We start from the raw sequence: 24,000 nt of genomic DNA on the forward strand, positions 1-24,000 counted from the left end.
ATGAGAGCTCCTGCACTAATCATGCACGGACTAAGCCCTGGTATGCAAATCACCTCATTTGCAGGAGAAATTCATGCAAATGAGGTGATTTTGCAATCCAGGAATCTTGCAATAGTCCATGCAAGACAAGTGCTATCTGCAGAAATGTACTCGGTTAGTAACGGAGTACATTTCTGCAAAATCCGAAACGGAGCTATGACAGCTCCAAATAAAGGCTGCATATCATTGAGGAAGCATGCCAATGGCCAAGTATAAGGCCATTGGCATTGCAAACAATAAAAGAAAAATAAAAAAAACAACTTTTAATTTTTCTTCGCCGATCTCGGCTGTTTAAGCATAGGGCAGTAGCGTGCAAACGGGATTGGGGGAAAATAATAAAATATTTTTTATTTTATTTTTATTTATTTTACATTTGTTGACCGGGATAGTCCGACTGGATACATGTCCATTTTCAGCGGTGGCCCGGGGAGAAACGCTTCAAGGGTAAGCAGATACAGCATTACATAATACCAGCATTACATATTACGAACAGACTATTTACAGAGATTACATAAGTAAGCAAGTTAAACATGTTCCACAGGTTAGAGTTAATCCCGAGCATAAGTCAGGATTAAATTAAATTACACAGTAAAATGGTTAACAGATTTTTACACATTCTAGAGAGAGTTAGCCAGGCTTGATACAGTGACATAGCCAGTTAAGTGACAAATGTTGTTTGAGTCTAGTTTTAAATTGGCCTAAGGTGGAAAGTAAGGTAATCAGTATGCCACCATGCAAGTCAATGGCAGGCAGAAGACAACCTGGCCAGTGAGTAGTGGTTGCCAAGAGGGGAGGCACAGTGTGAGACATGTAACTATGCATTAGCAGGCAATCCTATGCAAATGAGGGGAAGGATAGTGAATCCCAGTTTTCCCCAGCATGTGAGGCAGGTCCCAACAGTGTAAGAGTATGAATAGCTGGGTGCAAGACTAAGATATAGGTGACATCATGGGGGGGTGTCAGGCATACTGTAAGCGGATTGGAGCCCTGTGGCTCGGGATTGCTCCTAGCTTAGCATAGCTAAGCTAGGGGGGGGGGTCTAAACCTGCCTAGCACTCTTCACAAAGCCTAAGCGGGTATGCGCGCTGCACACTGGGTTCTAAATAAAAAAGAAAAGTAAACCAGGAAATAACAGCTCTGTGCACATTTGAGCACTCTGTTTGCACAGCGCACCCCAGGCCTTAAACAGGAAGGCAATGGGAAGGGAAAACAGCAGCAGTAGGAAGGTAATCAAGGAGAATTAGCTTAGCTGGCAGGTGAAATGCATCAGAATCAGCCAATTACACAGGCAGCAGACCAGCCCAGCCGAGAACACTACTATAAACTAAGCAAACACCTTCCCCTCTGGTATTTCCCACACTCTACACCACTGGTGTATACAAGCGGGGACATTTTCACAAACAAACCTACAAAATGAGAAGGGCTGTAGCAGGCAAAATAAAACAACATGTGCAAGAGGCTGAGGGTGATGAGGATGTGAATGCTTCTGAACAACCCACAGTGAGGCGACGGAGAAGAGTATACAGACCTAGGGTAACCTACCAGGGGCTACATAAACTGGAGATAGTGGAGCACTATAGGGAGGACAGAGACCTCCTACAGCATATTGTTGAGCTGTGCCGGCCACACCTGACACACCAAACTGACCGAGGGGAACCCATCCCAGTGGATACCAAGGTATGTGTAGGCCTAGGTATACTAGCCACAGGTACCTCCCAAAGCACAACTGTGGATCTCATGGGGATCTCACAGGCATCAGCATCCAGAGTAGTCCACCAGTTCCTGGATGCCATGTCAGCACATGCCAGTGAGTACATATATTTCCTCAACACACGTGAAGTGTTGACCAGCAATATGCGTCTCTTCCACCAAATAGCAGAATACCCTGGGGTCATGGGTGCTATAGACTGCATGCACATATGCATCAAAGCACCTCCCGTTGAGCAGGGTAGGGCCTACATCAATCACAGGGGCATCCCCTCCATCAACTGCCAGGTCGTATGTGATGCCCAGGGCATTATAATGAATGTGTGTGCTGACTGCCCTGGAAGCTATGATGATTCACACATATGGTATCTGAAGCAGCTGTACCAGAGATTTGCCAATGTAGACATCCCCTACGGTCACCTAGTGGGGGATGCTGGGTACACACTGGAGCTGTGGCTGATGACACCCACCAGAAATGCACACACTCCTGAACAACAATGCCATAATGAGGCACACGCACAGGCCAGACATATAATAGAGCATGTGTTTGGGATGCTCAGGTCACGGTTCCAGTGTCTGGACACATCCGGTGGAGCCTTGCAGTATTCACCAGCTACATGTACCCAAATTGTTATGGTATGTGCTATGCTACACAATATGATCCGGCAAAAACAGCTGCAGCAGAAACAGCATTGGACAGGGACACACAGCCCCCCACCAATGCCAAGGCCTGCACAGGCACAGAGTGACTTGGAGGAGGATCAACCTGAGCCTGCCCCAGTAGGCAGAAGGAGGCATGCCCAGTATGCCCTGTCTTTAAGTTGTTAGTTACTCATCTTGAAGGCAAATCATGTGTCTACTGTTGTACTAACTAAAGGCCTTGGTCTGGACAGCATAGTATGGTATATATCCACATTGCTTGCATCTACTGTTTTGTGTGGGGCTTGCATTCATCATTGATTACTTATTTAAAAATGTATGTGGTGTAAGTACTGGCATACATTATTGCATAGTACACAAATAAAGGTTTTCTGTGTATGCATACCTGTGTGTCGTGTCATGTCCTTTGAATTGTGGCTGGGTATATGTTTAATGTAAGTATTCTCATTTGTGGGAATGGTTGCCACACTACACATTTCACAGGCGCCAGTTACAGGGCTTGTGGCTGAGGGATATACTTTGCACCCAGTACTTCCACACTACTTCTACATATGTATGGCTACTAATACCTTTTGTTTGGGTATATGTGTATGTACTTATATATATCTCATATAGCTATATACATATGAACATATTTATCTATCTATATACAATTGATGTTATATGATTATTTGTGAGTCATATAGTCATATATATATATATATATATATATATATATATATATGGGTCTACTTCTATTCGCTGACATATTTCACTGAAACCCATTTCGTTGACAGCTCATTTCATTGACAAAAGTATTCAAGGCAAAACCTGGGTTTTGCCCTCCCCACTGTTGTGCGACTGTGGAGTTGTTATATATAGTTGGGGGTGTGGGGGCTGGCCCCCACATTGGGGGTGTGGGTGCAGCCCTCAATGTTTGTCAATGAAATGAGCTGTCAACGATTATTTCAGTGAAATGGCTGTCAGCTAATATAGACCATAGATATATATATATATATATATATATATATATATATATATATATATACACACACATAGCTGTTTATCTGTCTACATTTACAGATATATATCTGTCCATATGTCGATGCATGTTCGGCTCATATTATGGCATGTACCTCATTCTCTTGGCAATTGACATAGATGATCGCAGCACTGAAGTCAGTAACTAGTGCCGACACATTTGTGTTTCAGACTTCATCTCCTTCTACATATGTGTTCTAATACATATAACTGTTTAACTAGCAACATTTTAAGTGTATTAGAGCAGTAGTTGACATATATCCCTATTTGTATCCACATTGTGGCACACTTTGTTCAGACTTCTTGTATTAACAGGCTGTGTGATATGATATTACTACCTTTCCTGTACTGACTGATTGTGCTGGATGATATGTTTGTGAAAACATGAGGGTTATGTTTATCTGCTATGGTTTAGTGGTAAATCACTTTGTGTATGGAGTATAGAATCCTGGGTTCGAGCCTTGCAGAGGCAGTTTATTTTGTTGCTGGCCAGAACAGAGGCCGTTGTTACAGAGTGATTAAGGCACTTTAAAGCAGTTGTAAGCAAGTTTCTGCAGAGCTAAGCACAGTCAACTTCTGGTTACTGTAACCTACAGTCAGCTAGCTTCTATATTGCTTAACCTGTGTAGGCAGTGCTTACCCCTGCACAAACCGGCTAAAACCCGCTTACTGCTGCTTAAAAGTGCCTACTACCGCTTACCCCCACGTTAATTTCTTTAAAAGAAAAAGGGGTGATAGGAAAGTGGTGAAAAGGAGCACAAAGAGGGATAGACAGTAGGCAAGATAGCTAGGGATGTGCAGGAAGGGTGTAGGGAAGGTCCATAGCTGCCCATTTCTTCTACAGCAACAGCTGTGTATATGCAATGAACTTGGAGGTACATTTGAATACTCCAATCCCTGGGGGAGGGGTGAGGACAACAATAATATGATTTGATGCCAATTAGACCAAATTACATGTGTTCAGTGGACATGTGTTTAAAATGGACAGCTATGTATGAGGCATGATTTTTTTGGGGGAACAGATTGCCCTTTTTTTGTTTTTTTAAGGTGAGAGTGGGATGTTGGAGAAGGAGAATAGGTATGCTTGGGGAGGATAAGTTGGGTAGGATGACAGACAAGACAGACAAAACAGCATACAGGGGTGGTATATGGCACATGTGGGGGGGGACACCTTGGATGGGGAGGTGTTTTTCGAAGTCGCAAGCCCATGGGCCCCCAAATGGAAACAGTGAAACTGAGGTCCCCACCCATGGGCAGTCACCACTGCACCTTCATAGCCCCAAAGGTGGCTGTGCTGGGGGCTGTGTAGGAGGAGCAGGCTCACCCTCTAATTGTGCCACTTGGCCCTCAAGCTAGCTTAGTCGGTCTTGAAACTCCATATAGAGCTCCCTACGCATGATGGCCCGGACCTGACGACAGGTGACATGTTCCTCTCTGTGCCCACTCCCTGAAGGTGGTGCAGGGCCAACAGAGGAGGAGGTCCCAGGCTGGGCCCCAGATGTGCTGATGCCCAGTGCCATGGCCAGCTGAGGTGGGACAGGTGGGTCCGCTGGGACCGGCCTTCCCATACGAACTATGTTGTAGCAGGTATATGACAGATATGGGTTAGTAATAGTCAACAGCATTCAGGATTAGTTATAACAGCATGCATAGGTATTCCCATTAACCCAAAACACCAGATTTAACACAGTTGCAGTGCAAGCAGAACACATGCATATATGGAACAACAGTGGCCATTACAAGAGCATGCAGGTTTCATTGATGGCAACAAGCCACCAATATGGGTGTATTTTAACATGGCACATGCATAGAAACAAATGTGAATATTTATAAACCATTAGGACATATGTCCCAACATAAGTTTGGAGTGTACACATACTGGGTGAGGTGTGTCATTGTGTTATTTTTGCACATATGGTAGGGGTGAGAGAGAGATTCAATTAACAACTAATATATCCTTGTAGTTTTCACAACATTCTTAGTCACCCAGTACGAGTCCCACTGCAGCAAAGCCTAGTTTACATGACAAAGGACAGTATAACCTGATGTGTTGTTGCAAACCCACTAAATTACACCAAAGAACACATGATTGCAACACCCCACTCTAGGCATGTAAGCCGAACTAAGTGGCATCACAAGGTATTATTGCTGTCCTCCCCCCACCCAGGAGTGTGAATGTCTGAGCCTCGAGCACACCAGCGCATACCCGCTGACACTTCCCCCACAGTGCCTTACGCACTCTGTAGGCAACAGCTCTCGTCATGCCCAGTAACAAAATGATCAGCACTCCCAGGCCCCCCCCCCCACCCTGCACACTATAGTCAAAGTGATTTACCACAAAGGCATGGTAGATAGACAATCAGCTGCTGTTATCATGAACATAACATCCAGCACAGGCAGTTAACAGTATAGGAAGTGTATGTAAGTATGCAAATTAATACCAGCAAACATGTGCACATTGCTCAATCACAGTATTCTGAGCAATCTGTGAGTATCAATGAAAACTGCCTGTCCACACATATTGTGAGAACAGTAGTCTTGCATAATACTGAAGAGAGGAGTGAAAAATGGGGCACACTGTGTGGGCGTGCTTCATCCCCTCAACTGGGAGATGAGGCTGGTCCGGTGTGTGAGCACACCACTGCATTTCAAACCTCTGGCAGGATGCTACCAGTGGGAGAAACAGTGTAGACCAGCAAAGTCTACTCATGACACAACAACAGGTCTGTCCCTGGCGGGACGAACCAGACTTTGTGGGTCACAAAGATGTGTCCACCAGTATCGGAGGAGGATCAAGGGGAGTCTTGAACGTACGTGGACTAACCGGATGAAGAGCCTGTAGAGGGTTGTGTTGAAACAGTATAATGGAGGAGTACCAAGACGTGCAGAGAGGGTAATGTGTGGAGGTGTGGTATGGCAGGGCTAGCAACTGGAGAATGGATGGATGCTATGTACTCGGGGGCCAGGGAAAGGGAGCATGGGTATGACATTGAATCCAGTAAAATAGATTTATTGAGCGCTTTCGTTTTTCATTGAAAACTTCTTCAGAATACAAGTACATCAAACCACTGACCCTACTAATACCTCTCCACTTAATTAACTTAATTAGAAAAAAATCTTTATACCAATAATCAATTAACTAAAAGGTACATACCCTATAGAAATGCACACAACATATATAGAACATAAAATAAAACATGAATATAGCTTACATAATAAATACATGTATATACACATAATGATTATTGGTATAAAGATTTTTCTAATTAAGTTAATTAAGTGGAGAGGTATAAGTAGGGTCAGTGGTTTGATGTACTTGTATTCTAATACGTTTTCAATGAAAAACGAAAGAGCTCAATAAATCTACTTTACTGGATTCTGGTGCAGCCCTTCTATTTTATTTTTTAATTGTTTGGTGTTTTTTTGTGTTTTGGAGTGTTTCTGTGATGGAAGGAGCTGACAACTCGGATCCACCTACTATTTGTTCCTTGGCACAATTGCTGCATACCTTAAATGTGACAGTGGGAAACCTAGTCCTGCTTATGGAGAGGCTGACCCAACAACCGGACAATTTACAGTTTTCTCGGCCTGATAGGGTGAGTGGACACACTATGGAAAATGGCAATAATATGAGTGGTATTACTCCAGCCCAGCGACAGCAGCATTCGCACCACAGCCAATCAGGGATTGAGGATTTGCATACAGGTTTAAATCCTGACAACCGGAGGGGCGGAACTTCCTACAATGGAAGCAACACACTTAATGGCTGGAAGGCGATGGAGAATTGCGTGCTGCATTTTCACAACACCCTACTGAGGATAATGGTACTTTGTGTGAGCAGTTAAAGCAGTTTGAAATTTTAACTTCTGACTATCGCAAACTGCAACTTGAAAATAATTACCTGAGAGAATGTAAGCAGAGAGAACAGATCCCTAAGGGCCTTTGAATGTGGAAGTTTCCAACAGGTCTGGTAAGGGACTCCGTTTTACATGTTGAACTAATACAACTTTTTAACAAACATGGTTGCGAACTGTGGGATTGTCTTATAAGGGACAATGAGAGAAGAATGTCTGATTTATCAGGCAGGATTAAAAGACTTGACAATAACATTCATACGGACTTGTTATTTGAGTCTAAGCAAGAGGAATAATTTAGCCTTTTTAAATGAACTGACTTGTATATTCTTGAATTAAAGCAAAGGAAGGACAATAAACTCAAAAGGGATGAAAAGGAATATGCTCAACACAGGGCATATCCACCACCCCCTTTGGGTCAAAATAGATATGCTAAGCATGGTAACAATACTGAACCTGTGCACAACAATAATTGTAATAATTTTAATAACAATAATGTCATGGATGATGACACTGAATTTAATTTTGACCCTTTAAAATACCCCCCTCTGAGGAGGTCCAAGCGGCTAAGGGATCAGAGAAAGGGAGTGAGCCATTGCAGTCACAACTACAGGGGGAGGGGGAAAACATATAAGCACAGTGGATGAATGTAATTTGGAACAATGTGTTAAAATGGGTCTTCATTTACCTTATTAAATAACTCTTGTAGTGATTTTAACATTTACAACTACAGTGATTATGTTTTTGATAATAGGATTGCAAATGTATTTGACAAAGGCCTATCATTTGTTCCCAGCAAAGATGCTATGCTGGATGATGCTATAATAAATCTAAAATTATATACCAGGAAGTTAAACTTTCAATTTTATTTTAAAGGAATGACATCTAGTTTTACTGAACATAATCTATGTAGAAAGACTAGCCTCTTTAATCCCCCTTTACATCCCGTTGTGCAGACATTTGAAAAAATGTGCGAACATGACATACGCAAACTTTTTAAGAAAAAAGGTCTGTCTTTAAGGGAAGGAAACAACATGGACAGGGATGAAATGAAATTAGTCCACGATATTTGTGACAACAAGGAAATAAGAGTCATGAAGCCAGGCAAAGGGGGTGGGTCAGCTATTATGAATACCAATTCATATACTGATAAAATGTTTGGTATACTTTATACAGACACCTATTGTGAGATCAGCCTGAACGAAAAGAATATTTGGTACAGAAAAGTTGACATCATGTTAGAAGAACTTACATTGAATAGACAAATTAGTCTTGATGAGCATCAGTTTATGGAAGTAAAATGCCCACAATATTTGGTATACCAAAGATACATAAGGTTTTAGACCCCCACCCTTAGACCAATAGTTGACGCTAAAGCATCCAAGACCTATTTTGCTGACAAGTTCATAGATACACAACTTAAATCTACACTTAAAGAATGGTCATGGATTGTCAAAGACTCTTGGGATTTTCTTTGTAAAATTAACAGGAACATGTATGAGGATGGACGTCTTTTCATCACCATAGATGTTAGGGTTAGGTAGGATAACAGACAAGACAGACAAAACAGCATACAGGGGTGGTATATGGCACATATGGGGGGGGGGACACCTTGGATGGGGAGGGGTTTTTCGAAGTCGCAAGCCCATGGGCCCCAAAATGGAAACAGTGAGACTGAGGTCCCCACCCATGGGCAGTCACCACTGCACCTTCATGGCCCCAAAGGTGGCTGTGCTGGGGGCTGTGTAGGAGGGGCAGGCTCACCCTCTAATTGTGCCACTCGGCCCTCAAGCTGGCTTAGTCGGTCTTGAAACTCCATATAGAGCTCCCTACACATGATGGCCCGGACCTGACGGCAGGTGACATGTTCCTCTCTGTGCTGGGGGCTGTGTAGGAAGGGCAGGCTCACCCTCTAATTGTGCCACTCGGCCCTCAAGCTGGCTTAGTCGGTCTTGAAACTCCATATAGAGCTCCCTACACATGATGGCCTGGACCTGACGACAGGTGACATGTTCCTCTCTGTGCCCACTCCCGGGGGGGCGAGCCCCATCCCCTGCGGTGGTTCCACCCGAAGGTGGTGCAGGGCCAACAGAGGAGGAGGTCCCAGGCTGGGCCCCAGATGTACTGATGCCCAGTGCCATGGCCAGCTGAGGTGGGGCAGGTGGGTCCGCTGGGACCGGCCTTCCCATACGAGCTATGTTAGGGACTTATTTTCTATAATTCCCCATGATGTAGGTATATATATATATATAAATATCCAGAGATATATACAAATATATGAACAGATATACATGCAAATGCAGACAGCTATACATATGTATCAACATCCATACGTCCACATATACACAGCAAGTTACACATATGTACGCAGATAAATGTCCCCATAGGTATATATGGACAGAGTTAGAAATATCTAAGCAAATATATACACCCACAGAGGTATATATGGCCAGACATCTGTAGATACCAATGGTAGATTAACAGACACATATATGTACCAAACAAATAAAAAATAAAATAGAGGGTCTGCACCAGAATTTAGCAAAATAGATTTATTGAGCACTTTCGGTTTTCATTGAAAACTTCAGAATACAAGTACATCAAACCACTGACCCTACCTATACCTCTCCACTTATTAACTTAATTAGAAAAATCTTTATACCAATAATCAATTAACTAAAAGGTGCATACTCCTTAGAAATGCACACAACATATATAGAACATAAAATAAAACATGAATATAGCTTACATAATAAATACATGTATATACACATAATGATGTCACTCAACATGCATTTTAGGAAATCTTGAATTACATAAAGCCTTCAGCTTTTAACCTAAGAATAGAACTTATGGAAATAGTACTATTTAAACCTGGGTGCTCAGTGGCATTAGATCTAATTTGCCACCTTAATTCTCTTAGTTCTAAAAAATCATTGAGCAGACCCCCTCTGTCCCCAATGTTACTTGCTCTAAAATCGTAAAGTTAAAATTGTGTCCCCCATTTTTATGAACATGTACTGCCAAAGCATTTTTCATATCTTGTCTATTAATGTCATAAAAATGTTGATAGACCCTGCTCCTAAGGGCATTAATAGTCTTCCCTATGTAAAAACCTGGGCACATTGTGCACTGGGAAAGGTAGACTACTGCCTTACTACTGCATGAAAATTTCTTCCTGAGGACATGCTTAACATAATTTGGTACTGCTACCTCACTGCCTTCAATAATAAATTTACATTGTAGGAAAAAGTCACATTTCATCATACCACCCATATCAGTGTTAGTTTTATGTGTTCTCTCTAGCATGTTTTTGAAAGTAATGTCCTTTTTATATATAATTTTAGGGAATGTCCCCACTAGATCCACATAATCTTTACTGGTATTAAACAAATTCCAGTCATGCTGTATAATTTCACTGATGTCTGAAAATTGCTTATTGTAACTAAAAATAGCTGATTTTTTTAAATATAGTGGTTTCCGACTTTGGCAGATTATCATGTATGTCACTTCCTTTTCCAAGCAGTGGTACGAAATTACCCTTTTGCCTCTTATCAACAACCTCTTGTAAAATGTTATCTACAAAGACGTGGGGATAACGTCTTTGTATTAGCATCCCCTTCAACACATGAATTTGATGTAAAAAAATCATCCCACTCGGGTTCCATCCTTGCTAGCCGAACGCCCTGCCCTTTTACCAAAGATTTTTTCTGATGTAACGGGTGAAAACTGTCAAAATGTAGGACGGTGTTGGAATAAATGGGCTTTCTAAAAATAGTTGTTTTAAAGCCCTTTGCATCTCTATCCTTGCTAATGGTGATGTCTAAATAGTTTATTGCCTCATAGACTATTGTGTGGGTAAAAGCCAAAAAATCAGTGCTGTTCTTGATGAAGGCCAACAATCTTTCTAATTCTTCCTCGTCACCATTCCATAAAATAATTATGTCGTCCAAATAATGACCATAACATTTCCAATGTTTTGCTAAATTGCTGCTAAAGACAAATTCTATTTCCCAGAATGCTAAAACTATATTAGCAAATATGGGGGCACAAATGGCCCCCATTGCCACCCCTTTACATTGTTTAAAGAGCTGTTCCTCAAATACAATAATATTGGTGTCTAGAACCAGTTCCATGAAGTTTCTGAGAGTCAGAATACGTTCATGACTAATGTGGGTCTGTTGACAGAGAAAAAGATAAAACCACTCAATACCTACATCATGGGGAATTATAGAAAATAAGTCCCTAACATCTATGGTGATGAAAAGAAGTCCATCCTCATACATGTTCCTGTTAATTTTACAAAGAAAATCCCAAGAGTCTTTGACAATCCATATATTATTGATATCACAATGCTATGGATTAGGGATTCTCTCTAGTGCTCAATTTAGAGTTTTGCAGTCAGAGTTTTAAAATAAACTTGTTTTTTATGATCTTCCTAATATCCGTAAATATTTAATTAATCATCCTATGTACCCTACTATGTCTTTTTTATGGGACTATGTTGGAAAGACTGGGTTTCCTTTTGAAGAGATATCTACAACCTTTAGCACAAATCAGTAGTTCTTCTATTAAGGACTCCTATCAGTTTTTGGACAAGGTAGGTGGTTTGGATATTTTTGGATAAGGTAGGTGGTTTGGATATTTCAACTGAACATTTTATGGCTACTATGGATGTTCATTTTCTATATAGCAGTGTTAAGCACAAATGCTACAAAAACAAACCAGTTCAAGTACCACGATCCAGGAAATAAACTTTAATGGAATTAAAATAAAACAGCACTTTCTGAAAAGTCACATCCCCTTCATTAAAGCTGATGTCCTGGATCGTGATAGTCAGTCTGTTCTGTCTTTGCAGTATTCTATGTTGTACTCAGTTCCAACTTTTGGTAGCTGTGGGCATCTCTCTTCTTTTATTTCTTTGGCACAAATGGGTAGTTCTTCTATTAAGGACTCCTATCAATTTTTGGATAAGGTAAGTGGTTTGGATATTTCAGATGACTGTTTTATGGCTACTATGGATGTTCAGTTTCTATATAGCAGTGTTAAGTCCAATCCAGGCCTTTGCTTACTTTTTACCTGAAGGTCCAGAGAAAATGGGGTCTTGTATGCATTGGAATATTGTTTGACATGCAATTCTTTTTATTTTGATGGCAAATATTATTTGCAGAAACAAGAAATTGCTATGGGTTAAGTTTTTTCTTATGCCAACATTTTTAGGGAGTGCCACTATCAGTTTACCTTTTTGCTCTTAGTTTTGTTTACTGCACCTAGGGTATTCACAAAGTGCCTGGCTCCAGTAATTTACCTCAACTTAAATAAACAACCAAAATCATATATATCAAAATAAATTAAAAAAAAATGCAAACATCTAGTGAAAACTAAAAAGGCTTTAACAGTGCTAGCACCTCAACTTAATCTCTTCAAAGGTTAAAAACCTTTGCCTAAAGAAATACTTTTCCAAGGGAGATCAGCATTTAAGCCATCAGGTGCCAAAGTTTGAAACTGCAAGATGTGCATAACTCATTTTTATGAACATGTACTGCCAAAGCATTTTTCATATTTTGTCTATTAATGTCATAAAAATGTTGATAGACCCTGCTCCTAAGGGCATTAATAGTCTTCCCTATGTAAAAACCTGGGCACATTGTGCACTGGGAAAGGTAGACTACTGCCTTACTACTGCATGAAAATTTCTTCCTGAGGACATGCTTAACATAATTTGGTACTGCTACCTCACTGCCTTCAATAATAAATTTACATTGTAGGAAAAAGTCACATTTCATCATACCACCCATATCAGTGTTAGTTTTATGTGTTCTCTCTAGCATGTTTTTGAAAGTGATGTCCTTTTTATATATAATTTTAGGGAATGTCCCCACTAGATCCACATAATCTTTACTGGTATTAAACAAATTCCAGTCATGCTGTATAATTTCACTGATGTCTGAAAATTGCTTATTGTAACTAAAAATAGCTGCTTTTTTAAATACAGTGGTTTCCGACTTTGGCAGATTATCATGTATGTCACTTCCCTTTCCAAGCAGTGGTACGAAATAACCCCTTTGCCTCTTAGCAACAACCTCTTGTAAAATGTTATCTACAAAGACGTGGGGATAATCTCTTTGTATAAGCATCCCCTTCAACACATGAATTTGATGTAAAAAATCATCCCACTCGGGTTCCATCCTTGCTAGCCGAACGCCCTGCCTTTTTACCAAAGATTTTTTCTGATGTAACGGGTGAAAACTGTCAAAATGTAGCAGGGTGTTGGAATAAATGGGCTTTCTAAAAATAGTTGTTTTAAAGCCCTTTGCATCTCTATCCTTACTAATGGTGATGTCCAAATAGTTTATTGCCTCATAGACTATTGTGTGGGTAAAAGCCAAAAAATCAGTGCTGTCCTTGATGAAGGCCAAAAATCTTTCTAATTCTTCCTCATCACCATTCCATAAAATAATTATGTCGTCCAAATAATGACCATAATATTTCCAATGTTTTGCTAAATTGCTGCTAAAGACAAATTCTATTTCCCAGAATGCTAAAACTATATTAGCAAATATGGGGGCACACATGTCCCCCATCGCCACCCCTTTACATTGTTTAAAGAGCTGTTCCTCAAATACAATAATATTGGTGTCTAGAACCAGTTCCATGAGGGTTTTGAGAGTCAGAATACATTCATGACTAATGTGGGTCTGTTGACAGAGAAAAAGATAAAACCACTCAATACCTACATCATGGGGAATTATAGAAAATAAGTCCCTAACATCTATGATGATGAAAAGAAGTCCATCCTCATACATGTTCCTGTTAATTTTACAAAGAAAATCCCAAGAGTCTTTGAAAATCCATAGATTATTGATATCACAATGCTATGGTTTAGGAATTCTCTCTAGTGCTCAATTTAGAGTGTTGCAGTCAGAGTTTTAAAATAAACTTGTTTTTTTATGATCTTCCTAATATCCGTAAATATTTAATTAATCATCCTATGTACCCTACTATGTCTTTTTTATGGGACTATGTTGTAAAGACTGGGTTTCCTTTTGAAGAGATATTTACAACCTTTAGCACAAATCAGTAGTTCTTCTATTAAGGACTCCTATCAGTTTTTGGACAAGGTAGGTGGTTTGGATATTTTTGGATAAGGTAGGTGGTTTGGATATTTCAACTGAACATTTTATGGCTACTATGGATGTTCATTTTCTATATAGCAGTGTTAAGCACAAATGCTACAAAGACAAACCAGTCCAAGTACCACGATCCAGGAAATAAACTTTAATGGAATTAAAATAAAACAGTGCTTTCTGAAAAGTCACATCCCCTTCATTAAAGCTGATGGCCTGGATCGTGATAGTCGGTCTGTTCTGTCTTTGCAGTATTCTATGTTGTACTCAGTTCCGACTTTTGGTAGCTGTGGGCATCTCTCTTCTTTTATTTCTTTGGCACAAATGGGTAGTTCTTCTATTAAGGACTCCTATCAATTTTTGGATAAGGTAGGTGGTTTGGATATTTCAGATGACTGTTTTATGGCTACTATGGATATTCAGTTTCTATATAGTAGTGTTAAGTCCAATCCAGGCCTTTGCTTACTTTTTACCTGAAGGTCCAGAGAAAATGGGGTCTTGTATGCATTGGAATATTGTTTGACATGCAATTCTTTTTATTTTGATGGCAAATATTATTTGCAGAAACAAGAAATTGCTATGGGGTAAGTTTTTTCTTATGCCAACATTTTGTATTTATTTATTTTATTTATTTATTTATTTATTTAAATTTGGACGGTCCGACTGGGCGTGACGTGGATTTTCGGCGGAGAGGAGGGAGAAAAGCTCAACTCCAAAATAAAACAGACAGACAGTACATACATTAGACATATTAGCGATTTAACATTGTATAGAAATTTAACACAACATATACACAGATGAAGAATACACATGTAGACAGTAGACAACTAGAATCTTTATCTGTGAATTATTTTGAATAAAAAATGACTTATTCTTCAGATATTTTTGTTAAACCTATACATCTGTTTTATACATATATATCTATAGCTATCATTCATATCTATAGCTATATCTATATCTATATATGGTTCCGCTTCATATGACTGAAACTACAAAAACTTGAAACTTCAATAGCCTGAAAACAAAAGCCTGAAAAGTTAAAAGCCTGAAACTAAAAAGCCTGAAAACACAAAAAATACATATACTGACTTTAAACAATGGAAGCCATATTAATTTCCACTAAGTATAAGTATAACACTTTATGGCTACTATGGATGTTCATTTTATATAAGTATATGTAGGGAGGCAAGCCCCCCAGCACCCCCCACACCCCCTGCTACTTAAATATACCAACTCTGAGATTGCACTTACTGTAATGAAGTGCAATCCTGGAGTTGATATATTTAAGTAGTATGCAGTGTGAAACACAACCCATGGGGGTTGCAGGGGGGCTTGCCCCCTGCTTATACTTAGTGGAAATTAATATGGTTTCTGCTGTTTAAAGTCAGTATATGTATTTTTTGTGTTTTCAGGCTTTTGAGTTTCAGGCTTTTGACTTTTCAGGCTTTTGACTTTTCAGGCTTTTGTTTTCAGGCTTATGTTAATTCAGTCATATGAAGGGGATGAAAGGGAACCATATATATATATATATATATATATATATATATATATATATATATATATATATATATATATATATATATATATATATTTTTTTTTTTTTTTTTTTTTGGGTACTGCACTTACAAAATATTGTAATGATGAGGTCATTATATATTTTGGAAGTTAAGGTAGTTTTAAATCATAGAATGATTTGTACTTAATGGCTACTAATTCTTTGTTATGGGCAAATAGTCATCATCCTTACCCGTACTAGAGCATTATCCAAGGGGGAATTTATTTGGGCAGCTCACCTATGTAACAGTTTTGATTTAGAAGTTCTGATTAATTTTAATAGAGTTGCAGAACATATGCATAAATACTGTGATATTATGGATTCATTTACATCATTAAGCCCTGCTTCTAGTAGGAGGAATAGTTATAATAAGATAATGAATATAATGATATTGCTAAGAAAATTTATGGTCAGTTCATACTGGCAAATTTTACTTTTGTAACAAGACTCTGTTTTCTGTTCTTCTTTCATATCCATCTATTTCCTATTATATGGGACCCAGTCTGAAAAAGAGGTTAGTTTTTAATGTTAAGAATGATGTTCACACTGCTGTTGTTGTTCACATGTTTGGTACTAAAAACTAACCTCTCTCTATGACTCCCTGCAACAGTTGGTTTGGTAACAGGGATTGAACTAAGTACCACTGGTTCCTGGGGAATAAAAGAACGCTTGAGAACTTTCTGTACCTCAACCTGAAAATATGAAGCACCCATGTTTTTAGTTTTTTTCCTCCCATTGTTTTACAAAGAGGTTTTAATGGGGTGGGAGGTGGGATGAGCTTGTATAAGGCATAGCTGTTCACTCTGGATCTCAGCTGTGAGGGTCTTCAGCTCTCCCCTTTAGTCTGCTTGCCATTTTTTATTACAACATCCTTTATTAACCATCTGCTGTATTCCTTTGTTTTGCCTCTGGCTAGCTTTTTATAGGGTATTTTCTGCTATATTTTTGTTCAGGTGAGTGAAATAATTATTTTATCGGCTTTATAGTTTTCCTCTTTCCCTCCGTTTTTTTTTAACATGTTGCAGGGGTCCAAAGAAAAGCTCCTTCTCCAGTGTGGCATTAAGGAGTTTTGCTTTAACATTCTCCTTAAGACTGACTCTGTAACTGCTGCCCTGCATGAGGTATCGACTGCATCATGACCTCATGTAACAGAGTACTGATTATCCAAGAAGTGAGGTTGCGTAGATCTGGCGCTCTTTCTTTCAGGCCCTTTTCCTGTATCTCCTCAGCCTTTTCCTTTACTTGGGACCTGCAAGTCTTTGCTGCTTCAGTGCGTCAGTTTGAGTTTGATAGTTAAGGGCATTAAATATCTGGGTAGCACATGTGTAGATTTTCCTCCCAAATCCATACCTCTCAACTGTCCATATTTTCAGTCTGTCCAGATTTTTGCCTGATATTTTTTGCTCTTTTCCTCATAAAATGTGTTGTTTTCTGGCAAATCAGTGATGACTGAAGCAACTAGATAATGACATACATTTGAGTTTCAAACTTCAGATCCTTCAAAAAAATGCATGTTACCACCAAACCTGTTATTCTAGAATAGGACCTTCAAACTGTTCTTCCTGTCAGACTACTTCAGGTCAGTAAGACAGCATAGATAAATTACTGCAATTGAATTCCTTAGAGGGCTAAGATACATAACCTGTTCCATTTTGATGGTAGCCCAAGTAGGATTATGCATGATAAAGCTGTACTGGTCCTTGCAGAACAGATGATGGCAGCATGCCCAGTTCCTCCATTGACCCATACCACTGTTGCCCTGTATGATGAAAGAGGTCTTGTGAAGTTAACAAGTGTATCTCAGATGGGGGGGAGGTGCCTTTGAATTTAGGCCTGGACACCCAGACTCTTTAGATACAGCCTGTGGTACTGACTCAGGACAACTGATGATCATTCCTGTCTCTAAAAATGCAGTATTACAGGACTGAATGACTACAGGCCTGTTGCTTTGACATTGGTGGTCATGAAGACTTTTGAGAGGCTGGTGTTAGCTTACTTGAAGGATATTATAGCTCCCTTGTTGGACCCCCTTCAGTTTGCTTATTGAGAGAACCGGTCAGTGGATGATGCACTTAATATGGGTCTGCATAACATCTTGCAACATCTTGACAACCCAGGGTCATATGCAAGGATTTTGTTTGTGGACTTTAGCTCTACATTTAATAAAATAATTCTGGAACTTATTCACTTGAAACTGTCCCAGCTTTCCATTTTTGCCTCTACCTGTCAATGGATCATCAATATAATGACCAATAGGAAACAGCAGGTGAAACTGGGGAAATTCACATCTAACTATCGCGCAACCAATATGGGTGTCCCCCAGGGATCTGTGCTCTCTCCACTGCTATTCTCTCCTCTATACTAATGACTGCACATCTAAAGACCCCCCTCTGTCAAACTTATTAAATACATGGGTGATACAACCATTATTGGGCTCATCAGAAATGGCGATGAGTCTGCATACAGACAGGAGATTGAGCAGCTGGCCCTTTGATGGACTGAACACTCTTAAAACTGTGGAGATAACAGTGGACTTTAGGAGTGCTACTACAATATTATCCCTCCTCTTTATATTTAATACTGCTGTGTCAGTTGTGGAAACCTTCAAGTTTTTGGGATCTATAATCTCCCAAGATTTGAAGTGGGAGACCAATGTAAGGTCCATCAGAAAAAAGGCACAACAGCGAATGTACTTTCTGTGACAGCTGAGGAAATTCAGCCTCCTACAGGAGCTGTTGATTCAGTTCTACACAGCAGTCATTGAGTCTGTTCTCAGCTCATCCATAAAAGTTTAGATTGGATCTGTGTCTAAACATGACAAAAATAGGTTACATCGAATAGTCAGGTCTGCCGAAAATATCATTGGTACTAGTTTGCCCTGTTTATAGGACGTGTACTATTTCAGAGTCATGAAATGGGCAGGGAAAATCATCACTGACCCTTCACATCCAGGCCACAATCTTTTTGAACTATTACCATCTGCCAGGCATTCTAGATTAATAAGCACCAAAACAAGCAGATGTAAGAGTATTTTTTTCCACAGGCCATCAAGTTCATAAATGGTTAACTCAGATAATTAGACTGGGTATTCTTTTTCCCAAACCTCCGATGGTTCTGCAGTATTGTTTACATATTGTTAATACTTGTTTGTTTCAGAGTTTATTTCAGTATTTCTTGCACTGAGTTGCAATTTTCACCTTGTATGTATACGTATGTGTATATTTACATTTTTGTCTTGTTTTTAATAGTTGCTTGTATGTCATTTATGTAATTCATACTTGGAGAGTCATCAAAACTGGAGTCAGATTCCTTGTATGTGTGCATACTTGGCCAATAAATGTGATTCTGATTCTGATCTGAGGGGCCCAGGAAAATATCCAGAGGACGAGCCATTTTAATGTAAAAGAGATGATATCAGTCATGCTAGCTATCAAAACATTAAAGAACATTTTGTAATAGGGAATCTTTCTCATATTCACTGACAATTCCACAGTGATGTTGTACATCAGCAAGTGGGGGAGGAGAAATCCCACTCCTACCTGTCGTACAGGTTATTAATGCAAGCATGAGATCTGTCCCAGGAGTCAAGAATGATCCTCAGGGCTTTTCACATTACATCAGTGGGGCAACAGGTAATGCACTCACCTTTGGCGCTGAAGGCTGTGGGTTTTATTCCCACATGAGATAGTGTAATTACTGACACTGATGTACTGGATAAGGGGGTGCTACACTCGCAGATGTGCCATCATTTGGATGAGAAATTAAAGAAAAATGACTTGGTGGTAACTCAGGTGGATGTAAAAGATCTCATGGCCCTATTGAAATGAATAGGGGAAGTTCCTAATGTACTAGCCAAATTTCCTCTACTAATATAAATACCACCTTGGGTATCCCCTGAAAAGGGGCTACTAGCCTAGTGGGACTAACCTGGTCTACAAAGAATAAATAAATCTTAGGAGGATCTTTTATCAGACCAGCTGAGAAGGACAGAGGTGAGACAACATGAATGGATGCTAAACAATAATTTTTTTTCTGGATTTAATTCACTGGTGGGGTGTGCAGGAAACAGACATTTTCACTTTCAAAGAAAACATGCAACTCAGAAAACTGCACCAGATTGCCAGCCACAGGGGGCTGGGTAATAAATACCTTCTCCCTAAGCTGGACAGGTTTATTTCTCTATGCTTTCTCTCCAGTACTTTAATCCCAACAGATACGATAAAAGAGAACAGGCCAAAACACTAACCATAGTCTCCTTTTGGTCCAGGCAACATTAACTTGCCTTCTTCATGGTCTAGTAAAGGCAGACACTGTACTGTTACCTCAGTGTGTGTAGACCTCTAGCCATAAATCAAAGGACCACTGATATACCACAACCTAAGGACTGTGAGGCTGAAAACATGGATTATCTTAGACTCACTCCCTTTTGACACATTTTCAGAGGACATGCTATACATTTAAAAGGAAGCTAGAGAAAATAGAAAGTCATTCCAACCTAAATGAATAAGATTCTACCTTTGGTGCCAAAGGAGGGGTCAGGACTCCGCTGTAGCTTGTGTCTGCTTAATCCACACTTACCTGTCAGACTTAGACAGAACAGAGTGCCTTACACCACAAAGAAAAACTAATTTTGCTCCTCCCCCCCCCACAACCACCACTACCACCAATAGTTAACTTGAGAAACAGTCCTGTTGCTTGCAATTTCCTCTGCTAGAAGGATTTTAGAATTATAGACCCTCAAGTGAAAAGAAACATTTCTCATCTTCCACAAGTTAGGGTTACCCAACATACTTACCCTACCTTCATGCCTAGAACTTGAATAGAGCTGTCTCTAAATCAGGGTATCCTCCTCACTATATTTTTCCCCATCATTCTAAAACAATGGGAAAAGCATTAGACATGCACATGATCTGCATAGGCAATTAATATTTTACTTGTACTAGAGAAATGAAACAAGAAATTCTGAGTAGCCATTAATTTCATTTGCAAAGGAATAGGTAGGGAAGCTTGTTGGCAAACATACTATATCCCAATAGCTAACCCACTGCACTTTCTTCTTTCATTGCAAATATATGCCAGGCCACAATACGACCAATTCCACTAGGGACACTGCAGCCACCAGTGCCTTTCTTATGGGGATCAGTACCCAATGTACCCTGGAAACAGTAACCTGGTCATCTCTCCAAACATTCTCCAAGCACTATAATCTGGGAATTGCATCTAGGGTCGGGGCAGAATTTGTTATGGCAGTCCTGCAGAGACGCCTGTAGCCTACTGCTCCCAAGGACTAGATGCCCACTTATCCATAAGCTTTGGGAGTCTTCCTAAGAGTTTTTACTGTAACAGTGAGCTATACTATGAACACAGTACACTTAATTTAGAAACTTAGCATAACTGTGGCTGTTTGAGTGCATTCACTGTTGCAGTACCAGTTCTTTCCCTGCTATCCTCTTCTCTCCTTTCTGTGGCCATTCATGGGTTTAGGTGGCTACTCTAGTAACCTTTCTTCCTGTTTTCCTTCTCTGTTAGCCTATCTGGGTGTCTTCTCTCCTCAGGTTGGTCTATGACCTGCAGATGCAGCCTGGGTGCCTACTGACTGGACTGCCTTCCTGGGGATTGCTTTTAATGGGACAATCAGTGTTGTAGTTTAGACCATATAAAACTACATCACCAAGGTAAGAAGGAACCAAAGATAGTGTGGGCAGGGATCCCTCTGATGTCATGATGTCTAGGTAAGAAGGGCATCTGGCTGGTCTATGGGGGAAGACTGCTAAGCACCAGAATTCATGCTGGCTGCTGGAACCTCTGTGGCTGAAGTCCCCCCAAGTATTATCACTGCAACAGTGGACATATTTCAACATTTACAATTATGAAACATTGCTAATGCAATTGTACTTCTCTGTTACCTCTCAAAAACATGCTGGTTGAGTGCTTACTTTAAAACAATCCCTATATATTGTATTCAACTTGTGGCCCAGGTTATGGCAGAAAAGGGTCCATGATGATCACATCTTTTATAGAGTTGACCAATGGATACATTAAAAGTTAGGGGTATGTGATTCAGCAATTTTTGAGTAGACCCACTAACCATCACCTTGGATTTAGGAGTACTACTGATAAGGTCCTTCTTTGTGAACCAGCTTTAAAGTAGGAATAAAGTATTTTGGATCTTAGCCTGGCTGGCAGAAGCAACTGTACAGGGCCTGAGTATAAGTAGGTAATCAACATAGAAAGTATCAGTTGACCTCAGTATCAGCCCACACCATAAGTTGTACTCATACCTCTCAACCTCTTAGAGCAAATAATCTGGACAAAACCTAAAATGATGGGGGACAAACAGGGACAGATTTTAAATATTGTTCTTACAAACTTAGAAAGTTGACAGAATACTAGATAGCATGCATTTTCTGAAGGATGTGGAGTCTTAATGACTTTGATCCTCAGCTATTTGCCAGAAAAGTACAGGTTTTAGAAGGAACACACCAAAAATATGAGGCAGAAATCTGGACATTCTGCAAAAATCTGTACAGTTGAGATGTATGGTTGCACTATATGCAGTTCTAGAGAGCATACAAGGACATGGATATCATGATGCTAGAAGGAGCCCAGAAGATCGTCACCTGAAGAGTTTATGAGCTGGATGGAAAGGTGTAGGATGAAATGCTAAAGGAACGGGAGTTCTTTCCACCACAGATAAGAAGAGACATAGGGAGAGGGTGATACATGTTCTCTAGATCATGTTGGAGAGATGTGAAGGGATTACCCAAAATAGAAAAGACACGAGGAAGAGAAGGGGACACATGCAACAAATTGTTTGGACCAATTACTCCCTGACATCTTTACAAAGGGAGTTGTGGACCCATGGGTTGGAATCTTAAGAGTGGGCATTAAAGGGGTAATGCACAGGAGAAAGGGGAAGGGACAGATGGAGGGGAGGTATAACATTAAATCCAGTTAAAGTATAGACTACATAGGCTAAGAGTTTCCTTCAACCACCAATCCAATCTAGCAAAATGTAATTTTTGTTCATTTTCACACTGCTCATTTCATACTGAACAAAACTTTCTAATATTTTGCTTACAGTAGTTAATCATTTCAAGGGTCAGCTTGGGTTTTTATGCCATGCGATCAGTGCCCAATTTCTCCTGGAAGCAGCCACCTAGTCATTTCTCCTCACCTTGTCCAAGCACTATAATCCTGATGTTGCACTTAGGGCCAGAGTAAGAACTGCTGTGACAATTCAGAATGAGTCTTGCTCTTGGGCCAGAGTAAGAACTGCTGTGACAATTCAGAATGAGTCTTGCTCTTGGGCCAGAGTAAGAACTGCTGTGACAATTCTGAATGAGTCTTGCTCTTGGGCCAGAGTAAGAACTGCTGTGACAATTCGGAATGAGTCTTGCTCTTGGGCCAGAGTAAGAACTGCTGTGACAATTCGGAATGAGACTTGCTCTTGGGCCAGAGTAAGAACTGCTGTAACAATTTGGAATGAGTCTTGCTCTTGGGCCAGAGTAAGAACTGCTGTGACAATTCAGAATGAGACTTGCTCTTGGGTCAGAGTAAGAACTGCTGTGACAATTCGGAATGAGTCTTGCTCTTGGGCCAGAGTAAGAACTGCTGTGACAATTCGGAATGAGTCTTGCTCTTGGGCCAGAGTAAGAACTGCTGTGACAATTCGGAATGAGTCTTTCTCTTGACCCCCAGAGTAAGAACTGCTGTGACAATTCGGAATGAGTCTTGCTCTTGGGCCAGAGTAAGAACTGCTGTGACAATTCAGAATGAGACTTGCTCTTGGGTCAGAGTAAGAACTGCTGTGACAATTCGGAATGAGTCTTGCTCTTGGGCCAGAGTAAGAACTGCTGTGACAATTCAGAATGAGTCTTGCTCTCTGAAATTCACATGACTCAAGGAGACCTATGTTTAATGACCCAACATATACAGGATACCCATAAAATAATAATAATATTGCAAAATACTTATAAAAGTGAGCTGTTTGTACCATTGTCATAGAAAATTGAAAACTCTGCAGTATGTACCTGCA

At 40.1% G+C, this 24,000-nt stretch overlaps 1 protein-coding gene across 1 annotated transcript in view; it reads right to left on the minus strand.

Moving 5' to 3' along the window:
• LOC122799750 (kinesin-II 85 kDa subunit-like) overlaps positions 1-24,000 on the minus strand; it is an 888,373-nt gene that overhangs the window by 422,100 nt on the left and 442,273 nt on the right. The gene's annotated exons all lie outside the window — the stretch shown is intronic.

Source organism: Protopterus annectens, chromosome 4.part0 (genome assembly GCF_019279795.1).
Source record: "Protopterus annectens isolate FY-2018-M chromosome 4.part0, PAN1.0, whole genome shotgun sequence".
Taxonomy (NCBI): Eukaryota; Metazoa; Chordata; order Ceratodontiformes; family Protopteridae; genus Protopterus; species Protopterus annectens.